Source organism: Lactuca sativa, chromosome 7 (genome assembly GCF_002870075.4).
Source record: "Lactuca sativa cultivar Salinas chromosome 7, Lsat_Salinas_v11, whole genome shotgun sequence".
NCBI lineage: Eukaryota > Viridiplantae > Streptophyta > Magnoliopsida > Asterales > Asteraceae > Lactuca > Lactuca sativa.
Window position 1 is genome coordinate 99889895 of NC_056629.2, and position 9776 is coordinate 99899670.

The following is a 9776-nucleotide window of genomic DNA, read 5'->3' on the forward strand; positions in this document are numbered from 1 at the left end:
GGACCATGCACAATCGGGTCAACTACATACCAAAATAGTTATGAACTTAGACACTAATCCAACATTAACCTCCATGGACTAGCCACATATTATTTCATTGGTTTATCCCATCTAAATAATCATGGATCATTAGCCCACACTATAAGAATCGTTGATTTACACAATCAATCTCCATATATTTAATTAGTCTTTTTTGACCACAAATTAATTCCAAATTAACTCTTGATCAATACTAATTAAATAATATGATTTCATATTAATATATTATACTTGTAATATATTAATAAATCATAAATAACCTTATTCTCAAAATTCCATCCTATCAAATTGCACCGGTGAAGGCAACCCAAAAGGACTATGCTACAATCGGGTCAAGCACATCCCAGTTAAGTTATGGGCTTAGACACCAAATCCAACATTTCCAACACAATTCATTATTGGGAGTGTTGATCAAAATACTACTACGTTAGGATTTATGTGTATGTGAAGTGTTTGTTTATAAGCTTCAATATGGATAGGGGAAGAAGACAATGGCCTGGAAATAGGTTATAAAGTTTATTTGGTGTGTGCCTGAGAGAGAGAGGGGAAGACCCTTTCTCATATTATTATTATTATTATTATTAATTTTAAATAAGTGAAAACATCATAAATGGTCCCTGTGCTAGTGAAATAACGAAAATGCCCTTCAGTTAACGGACAAAACTTAACGGATTTAGCAATAAGGACCAATCGTCAAAAGTTTTGAAAGCACAAGGACCATCTACGATGTTTTTAAACCACGGGGCCTAAACTTCAGATCTGGGGAAACCGTATTGACCATTTATGATGTTATATATATATATATATATATATATATATATATATATATATATACATATATATATATATACATATATATATATATATATATATATATATATATATATATATATATAGGAGTAACATCAAATGAGAACACCAAAAAGGTTGAGAACGCGAGAACAAAGTATATTCATTTGTGATCCATGTATTCATTTGTGGAGAAATGATAAATTTTTACGTATTTAATTTCATATGAAGAGAAAAAGCATATTCATGTTGATTGTGCGTAAAAATTTATCATTTCTCCATTAATGAATACATGTAATCACAAATGAATGTACTTGTTCTCGCGTTCTCAACCCTTTAGGTGTTCTCATTTGATCATTTCCTTATATATATATATATATATATATATATATATATATATATATATATATATATATGTGTGTGTGTGTGTGTATAATATATATATATATATATATATATATATATATATATATATATATAGAGAGAGAGAGAGAGAGAGTTAGGTTCAAATGTTTTCACTATCTATTGTATGCATGTATGATTGATTCTGGACCAATCATTTTAGTTATTTTAAGAAAGTAATTAATGCATATTAAATGCTGAAGATGTAATTAATACCCATTATATCTTCAACATGTAATATGCATTAATTACTTTCTTAAAATAACTAAAATGATTGGTCCAGAATCAATCATACATGCACACAATAGATAATGAAAACAAAATAACCTAACCCTATATATATATATATATATATATATATATATATATATATATATATATATATATATCAGGAATTGGTAGAGTTACTATTCAATTAGATCTTATACATAAAGAACTATTTTTTATTTTGAATTGTCAAGCAAAAATGTCTTTCTTGTAGTTTACTCTCTAGGCAAAACATTTTTTTTATAAGATTACACTCATTCACAACCAAAAACCAAAACCAACTATCTATTAAAAATAATTCTCTCTTCCACCTACATAACTGTCACACCCAAAACCGAAATGGTGGAAACATTCGGAGGTGGAGGACGTCATGTTTTGTATCACAAGACATGCATCATAGTAATCAAAGTAATGAACAACCATTTCATTAGAAAGAAAGTGTTTACAATGTGTGTTCACAAAACATAGAATACATAAGTAAATAACAAAAAAAGTCTTGGAGTTATACTGCTCCACCTTCTGAATTCCCAGTGCGAGTACCTGTCTACTAGTTTCCTGAGAATACAAGTTATTTTGAAAGTGTTGATCCGCAATTAAGGTGGTGAGTTCATAAGATTTTAGTGATGTAAGTATGTTGTAAGAAAGTTTAGTAAGTTGTATTATGTTGTAAGTTTTGTTTAGAAAAGTTTGCCTGTGCCTCCAGAAAATCCTATATTTCCTACTTTGATGAAAGATAAGTAAAAATGACTCTACAATCCTTTATACGAGTACTAAATGGACACAAGTTATATAAAACTCAGATTAAACAAACAATCGATTGTGTGTATCTTCCCTAAGCCCACAACCAAAAAAGGAACAGGGAGTGAGGCAGAAGGCACATAGCCCATTGGTTGTTAGATCATCGTTGTATATAACCCTGGCGTATTCAGTTGGTACTCACAGAGTTAATTGTAATAGTTCCTTTATATTTGATAAAAAGATTCTTTAAGAAAACCCTTATTTCTTATAATAGAAATGGTATCCACAGTTGTTCCTTCTATAATCACTTATTTTATACAGGTATATATAATATAATATCGAATAGATAGTTAATTGTGTGAATCTTCCCTAAGCCTACAACCAAACAAGGAACAGGAAATGAGACAGAAAGCACACATCCAACTACCTATTGAGTATTAATTATATATAACCCTGATGTATAAACTAAGGTATTATAGAGTTAGCTACTTAAGGTCCTTTAAGTTTATACTGGTTTAATAAAATGGATTAAACCCTTTACTAGTAAGTTTCTAGTTTTGTATACCAAAAGTTCTGATTTGAAAAGTATCTTTTGTACTTGAAAACTGTGCATTATATTAGTGTCCTATAATTTGACCCATACCTGGTACCCCATATGATGACTTAATGTATACGTAGCATATATATAACTAAGATCGAATGGATAATAGGCTGGGTGAATCCACTCTAAGCCCACAACCAAACAAGGAACATGAAATGAAGCGGAAAGCACACATCCTATTACCTGTCGGATCCTATTAATATATATCCCTTCATGTATACATTAAGGAATCATAAGGTTAGCATTATGGTCCCTTTCTACTAAATGTACTAGACCCTACTATTCTGTTTGTTGTTTGAAAAGATGTAAGTTTTCCCTATTTTATAACTATCTTGACTCGAAAATAGTTTGCATTAACTTACAAGTGGAACTCTCACAATATGAAAGTAATGGGAAAATGTAAGTACACAGTTGTCTTTTAAATTGCCATCATGGCGTACTGATTACCTTAAAACATGTTTTCTTTATATAGGTCATAATGTGAAGGCTAGTACCCATACTATACACTCTCGCTGTCAAGAGGTTATGGGAACCAAACTCGACTTCAGCAAACCAGTTGCTAGGTTGTGTAATCCACATTAAAGTTATGTGATCATGTATACCCAATTTAACTATCACCTTTTGTTTAGAACAATGAGTTAGTGATTCATTGGTATAGTTAGATCATGTACTTGTTCCATGCTATAGCAACATAGTATGTTCGTTCTGTTATCATGTATAGTGTAGTGTGTTCTCTTTGTTTCTCATCATAGTATGTTTTTCCTGCTATCGTGTATTGTATCTAGAATGAACTGAACCTCTAAACTATACCCCTTATAGTTTACTAATGTTTTACTTGAACTGTTATTAAAAAGACTAATTTTACTACTAAGTTATGCTTCTACTTTAAATTGGAGTTTCGTTAAACTAAAAGTAACATAACTTTAAAAGAGTTTTTGAAATGATTTGATTACTTATAAAAGACATAAGAAATCTTTAGAAAGATGTTGATAACAAACATTTACACAATTATCATTGTGTTCAACTTGTATTCACCCCCCCCTTAAAACATTTAAAACATTTAAAAGATTCATTACGGGGTATGAACTCACCTAATGTGGGTGATTTAAACGAATATGCGTGTAAGCATGAGAAGTTCCACGAATGAAGTCCCGAGACACAACGAGTCCTAAATGATATATAATGGCATATATTGACATAAATATAGCGTTTAGAGGCAACCAAATGCAAGGAAACACCTCATGAGACTAGGAAACACTTTGACTAAGTGTTGGAATTAAATGTGATTGAACTAAGGAGTGTTCATAGCCACTAACGAAGCTTAAAGCCATGCGTTTTTGGCCAAGGGAGTTTACGGCCGTAAACTCATGGTCAAACATGCTAAAGTGTGTGGTTTAAGGTCCTACAACATCCATTAAGGGTTCTAGGTTAAAGGATTGGACTTTAAGAAGGGTTTACGGCCAAAATGTCAAAATTATAGGGGTTTACGGCCAAGGGAGATTGCTTGGCCGTAAACTCCTTTTGTTCATGCATTCTTGATTTCATGGCTCTAATCAGGTGTTTCAACTAGATAACAAGTACTCACGATATTGAAGCTTGAAAGGGTTGATTTCGGCCAGGAACACTAGTGTGTGTTCTTGGTGTTCTTGGTGAAAGTTGAAGATTTTAGGATCTAGTCAATAAGGTGATTTCCATGGATGAAATCATGAGATGATACTAGATTAAGAAGGATTAACAACAAACCAAAGGAAGAACACTTACATTTATGAAGATCTAAGTGAGAAAGCTTGATGATACTTGAGAGAGAACTCGTGTTCTTAGGGTTAGAATGTAAGAAATGGCTGGAAATGATCAGGAGCCATATATATGGACTTGAGTTTACGGCTATAAACTCATTGGCATTGTGGCCGTGAACTCCTTATGATGAGGTTAAGGCTTCATTTGTTGTATAGTGGCTTTAGCAGGTACTTCCTAACACTTACTCCTTAAGGATGAGAAGTTCCACGAATGAAGTCCCGAGACACAACGAGTCCTAAATGTTATATAATGGCATATATTGACATAAATATAGTGTTCAGAGGCAACCAAATGCAAGGAAACACTTTGACTAAGTGTTCGAATCAATGGTAACCACAATGGTTCCTTCTATAATCACTTAGTTTATACTAGCTATATATAATCTAATATCGAATAGATAGTTAATTGTGTGAATCTGCCCTAAGCCCACAACCAAACAAGGAACCTGAAATGAGGCGGAAAGCACACATCCAACTACCTATCGGGTATTAATTATATATAACCCTGATGTATAAACTTAGGTATTATAGAGTCAACCACTTAAGGTCCTTTAAGTTTATATTGGTTTAATAAAATGGATTAAACCCTTTACTAGTAAGTTTCTAGTTTTCTATACCAAAAGTTATGATTTGAAAAGTATGTTATGTACTAGAAAACTATGCATTATATTAGTGTCCTATGAATTGACCCATACCTGGTACCCCCTATGATGACCTAATGTATACGGACCATATATATAACTAAGATCGAATGGATAATAGGCTGGGTGAATATGCTCTAAGCCCACAACCAAACAAGGAACATGAAATAAAGCAGAAAGCACACATCCTATTACCTGTCGGATCCTATTAATATATATCCCTTGATGTATACATTAAGGAATCATAAGGTTAGCATTATGGTCCCTTTCTACTAAATGTACTAGACCCTACTATTCTGTTTGTCGTTTGAAAACATGTAAGTTTTCCCTATTTTATAACTATCTTGACTCGAAAATAGTTTGCATTAACTTTCAAGTGGAACTCTCACAATATGAAAGTAATGGGAAAATGTAAGTACATAGTTGTCTTTTAAATTGACATCATGGCGTACTGATTACCATAAAACACGTTTGCCTTGTATAGGTCATAATGTGAAGGTTAGTACCCATACTATATGCTCTCGCTGTCAAGAGATTATGGGAACCAAACGCGACTTCAGCAAACCAGTTGCTAGGTCGTGTAATCCACATTAAAGTTATGTGATCATGTATACCCAATTTAACTATCACTTGTTGTTTGGAACAATGAGTTAGTGATTCATTGGTATAGTTAGATCCTATAGATTGTGTCGGTGAGTTATTCATAAATATACTATTCTCAAAAGACTATCCATATAAATTGTGCCGGTGAAGTGCAACCCAAATGGACCATGCCGGGTCAGGTTAAGTACATACCAAATATAGACATTAATCCAACATCTTGGATATCCATAACTTGAAGACAAGTTATGGAGCCATAAACACTATTTATAAGAAAAGACTCTTCATTTTTTTTGTAACCTAAGGGATTTTTATGAGTTTTAAGATTCATAAATGTGACTTTTAATATAACTTGAGGACAAGTTACAAAAACATATTTTATGAACAACTTTTAGATTAATTTGGATTGAAAACAACTAACACATATTTTTCATTAATCTAAAATAACTCATAAAACAAGGTAACACAACAATCTTTTGGGACCTGGTAAGGACCTTAGGGTCAAGTTGGGGATCGAGGATCCCAGGACTGGTAGCCCCAGAGTGGCAAAGTAGAGGAGGCATTATTAGATAGCCTAAGTTTCTTCGGAAGTTACTGGGAGCGACTAGGAGATTGTGTTGAGGCTAGCGACCAGTGGGAGCCGGTAACCCAGATATTGATAGATCAGTAGGGACCAGGGTGGTCTTGGTTCATCCGAAGGCGGATAAGGGACAACAGAGATTTTTAGTCAGTAGCAGTGGAGTTAAGAAGTGTCTAGGGGATACTGGCGGTAATGACCCGTACTGGAAGTAGCGGGGGTGATGGAGTTGGTGAAGGATAGGACCTTCATAGTGACAGAGGAAGTAGTTTGTTATGGAACGTTGCCTTGGAAAGGCCAGAAATCGCACAAGGAAAGAAAGGGGTGAACCCCCAGGGTGTTCAGCATAAGTACCCGGGGAGTACCAGAAGGTTGTCAATTGAGTAAGTTGTGTTTCTAGGATGACCAGGGTTAGGGTGATCCGGAGGATACTATTCGAAAGGATTAAGGGTCATCAGGATGACCGGGGGAAGGCCAGCGAAGGTAGGCAGCTAGTGTTGGGTTAATAAGTGGAGTATAGAAAGCATATTGCAGGGCGATTTGCCGTAGAGAAACTTAGAGGATGAAGTTTAGTTTAAGTGGGGGAGAGTTGTAACACCAACAATCAGAAAGACCAAGAAAGGAAAGAAAACCCTAAGTCAAGGGGGTCAACTCGTTGAGTCCAAGGAGGAACTCGACGAGTCCGAGCAGGATCTAGGTCGAGGAGTAAGTGACCGACTCGGCGAGTCGGAGTATGAACTCGGCGAGTCCGGTCTGAAGAGGGAAACCCTAATTCCGGGACATTGTGCACTATTTAAGCACCTCATTCTTTTCCTTAGGGTTCCTTTACAGCTCCCCTCATCCATAACATCAAACCCTAGTCGCCATATCCGTTTTTGAGCAAAGATCTAGCCTTGGAGTTGTGATTTGAAGCTTGGAAGAGAAGGAAGTTCATAGTGGTGCATGAGGAAGCCTTTGATCCAGAGTTGGTGTGGCTTTTCAGAGCATTTGAAGGTAAGAAGTCATTACCTTCACTCCTTTGCTCATAGTTTCCTTTTTGTCATGAGATTTGGGGCTTTTATGCCATGTTCTAGACCCAATTGGAATTAGAAGTCCAGATCTGAAGTTGCTACTTGAGATCCAAGTGTATTCTAGCCTAGAGAGTCATAAAGTATCAATCTTGGGGGTGTAGGTGAAGCATGGTTGTCTTAAACCCGAGTATGGAGTGTTTTGGGCCTAGATCTCCTTAGCTATATGTAAAGTTTGCAACTTTACGTGAGGAATAGGCCTTGGAAGAGTGGATCTACAGTTTGGAGTCCCTACATGACTCAAAAAGCCTCTGTATGTATGAAGGACTGAATAGACTCGACGAGTCCTTCGAGTGGACTCGGCGAGTAGTATGAAGATTAGGAGGCACTCAATGAGTTGGATGAACAACTCGGCGAGTATGTTGAAGTTTTCCTTGGACTTGGCGAGTCTGTTCTTGGACTCAGCGAGTCAAGTCACGAAACCCCAAACCCTTCCAGTTAAGACTCGAATCAGTGGGTCGAGTGGAGATTCAGTGAGTTGGACAGGACAGGACTCGGAAATCGGTGGACTCAATGAGTCATGGGCTGACTCGGCGAGTCGAGTCGCGAATGGAAGGACTCTGAGCATATGAACTCGGCGATTTAGTAGCCAGACTCGAACAGTAGGGTTGACCGGGAAGGTTGACTTTGACCAGGACTTTGACTTTGACTAGAGTTGACTTAGTTGACTTTTGGAGGGCAGTTAGACTAAGTGTTACATTGATATTGGTAGCTCGGGGAGCTAGTGGAGCAGGAGTTCAGAGAGTTGTCGGGCAGCAGCTAGAGGGGTTATCAGCAAGTTCAGCAAGTGCAGGTGAGTTTCCCCTTGTGTGAATGGGTCTACGACCACAATACCGGGCCATGTAGTTATGAGTAGGAAGACCCGGTGGTTAGCCCTAGGCACAATATGCTAGTATGATATTTAGGACGAGGTCCAGTGTAGCGGGTGGGTGCCCAAGGAATCGTTTGCATGATAGTTATACTTGTTGTCTGTGTGATACATGTATGTGCCTGGTAGGAAGATGGGTTTGGGAGAGGTCCCGTATCTCACCAGCAGCAGAGTATGGATGGTGTTCCATATCTCATTAGCAGCAGAGTAGGGGCGAGGCCCAGGTTAGGGAAAGAGTGAGTGTGGGCCAGGCCCATATCTCACTATCAGTAGGATCGTGGATGGGGTTCCATGACTCATCAGTTGCAGGACATGGGTGAGGCCCAAGATAGGCGAGGCCTTTAGAACATGATTCGGTAGTATATGATTAGTTTATGTGTTGTGATATATTTACGTGTTAGTATATGTTGGCGGGCGAGGCCTAGTGACAGGCGAGGCCTAAGCGAAACAGATCTGTATCAGAGTGGGGCTCGAAGCCAGGCGAGGCCTGGAGCGGCGGGGCTGTTGTAGCGGGCGAGGCCCGAGGTAGGGGGCAAGGCCCAAAATAGCGGGCGTGGCCCAGTATGTGCATTATGTGGTTATGCATGGTATGTGGTAGGTTGGGGAACTCACTAAGCTTCGTGCTTACGGTTTTCATTTCTGGTTTTAGGTACTTCCGGTAGCGGAGGGAAGAGCTCGGGGTGATCGCATGACACACACCATATACTAGAAAGCCTGGGATGTTTTACTCTGATAATGAACGCATGTTTTGGAAATTAATACTCTGATTATGTTATGGATTGTTAATTGTGTTTTAAGTAATGTTTTATAAAAGAAATTTTTAGTCTTGAATTCTGGGACGTTACACCTATACTACAAAGTTCTAGTTAGATGACATGCCTTTTGATGTAGCTTGATGTCTTCAAGCTTTAAGAGCTTAGCCCCAATAGTGTGGAAGCCTCAAGTGGAATCACAAATCACGAAAACACCTAGGAAGAACTTGACAAAATATGTATGCACACTAAAATTGGCCCACTCTTATGTCCTGACACACTAATGCCATTTCTTGTGCCAAAGGCCTCTTTATATAGTATAGAGGATTAGGGTTACATCTATGTAAACCCTAATACCCATGATTTTTCATTTCAAAGGATCCATGGGTTAAAAACTCCATGGACTATCCATGAAAGCTCAGCCCATCCTAAATGAACTTGGCCCATTCCATATATATATATATATATATATATATATATATATATATATATATATTGTTGGGATTAAAACCCTAATTGAGATTTGATGAAGAAGATGCGGAAAATAAGAACAAACACAAATATTAAGATTAGGTCGAATGATCACTCGATTTATTGAAAACAGGAGGAATAATTTACACTTTCAGCATAGACTAAAGA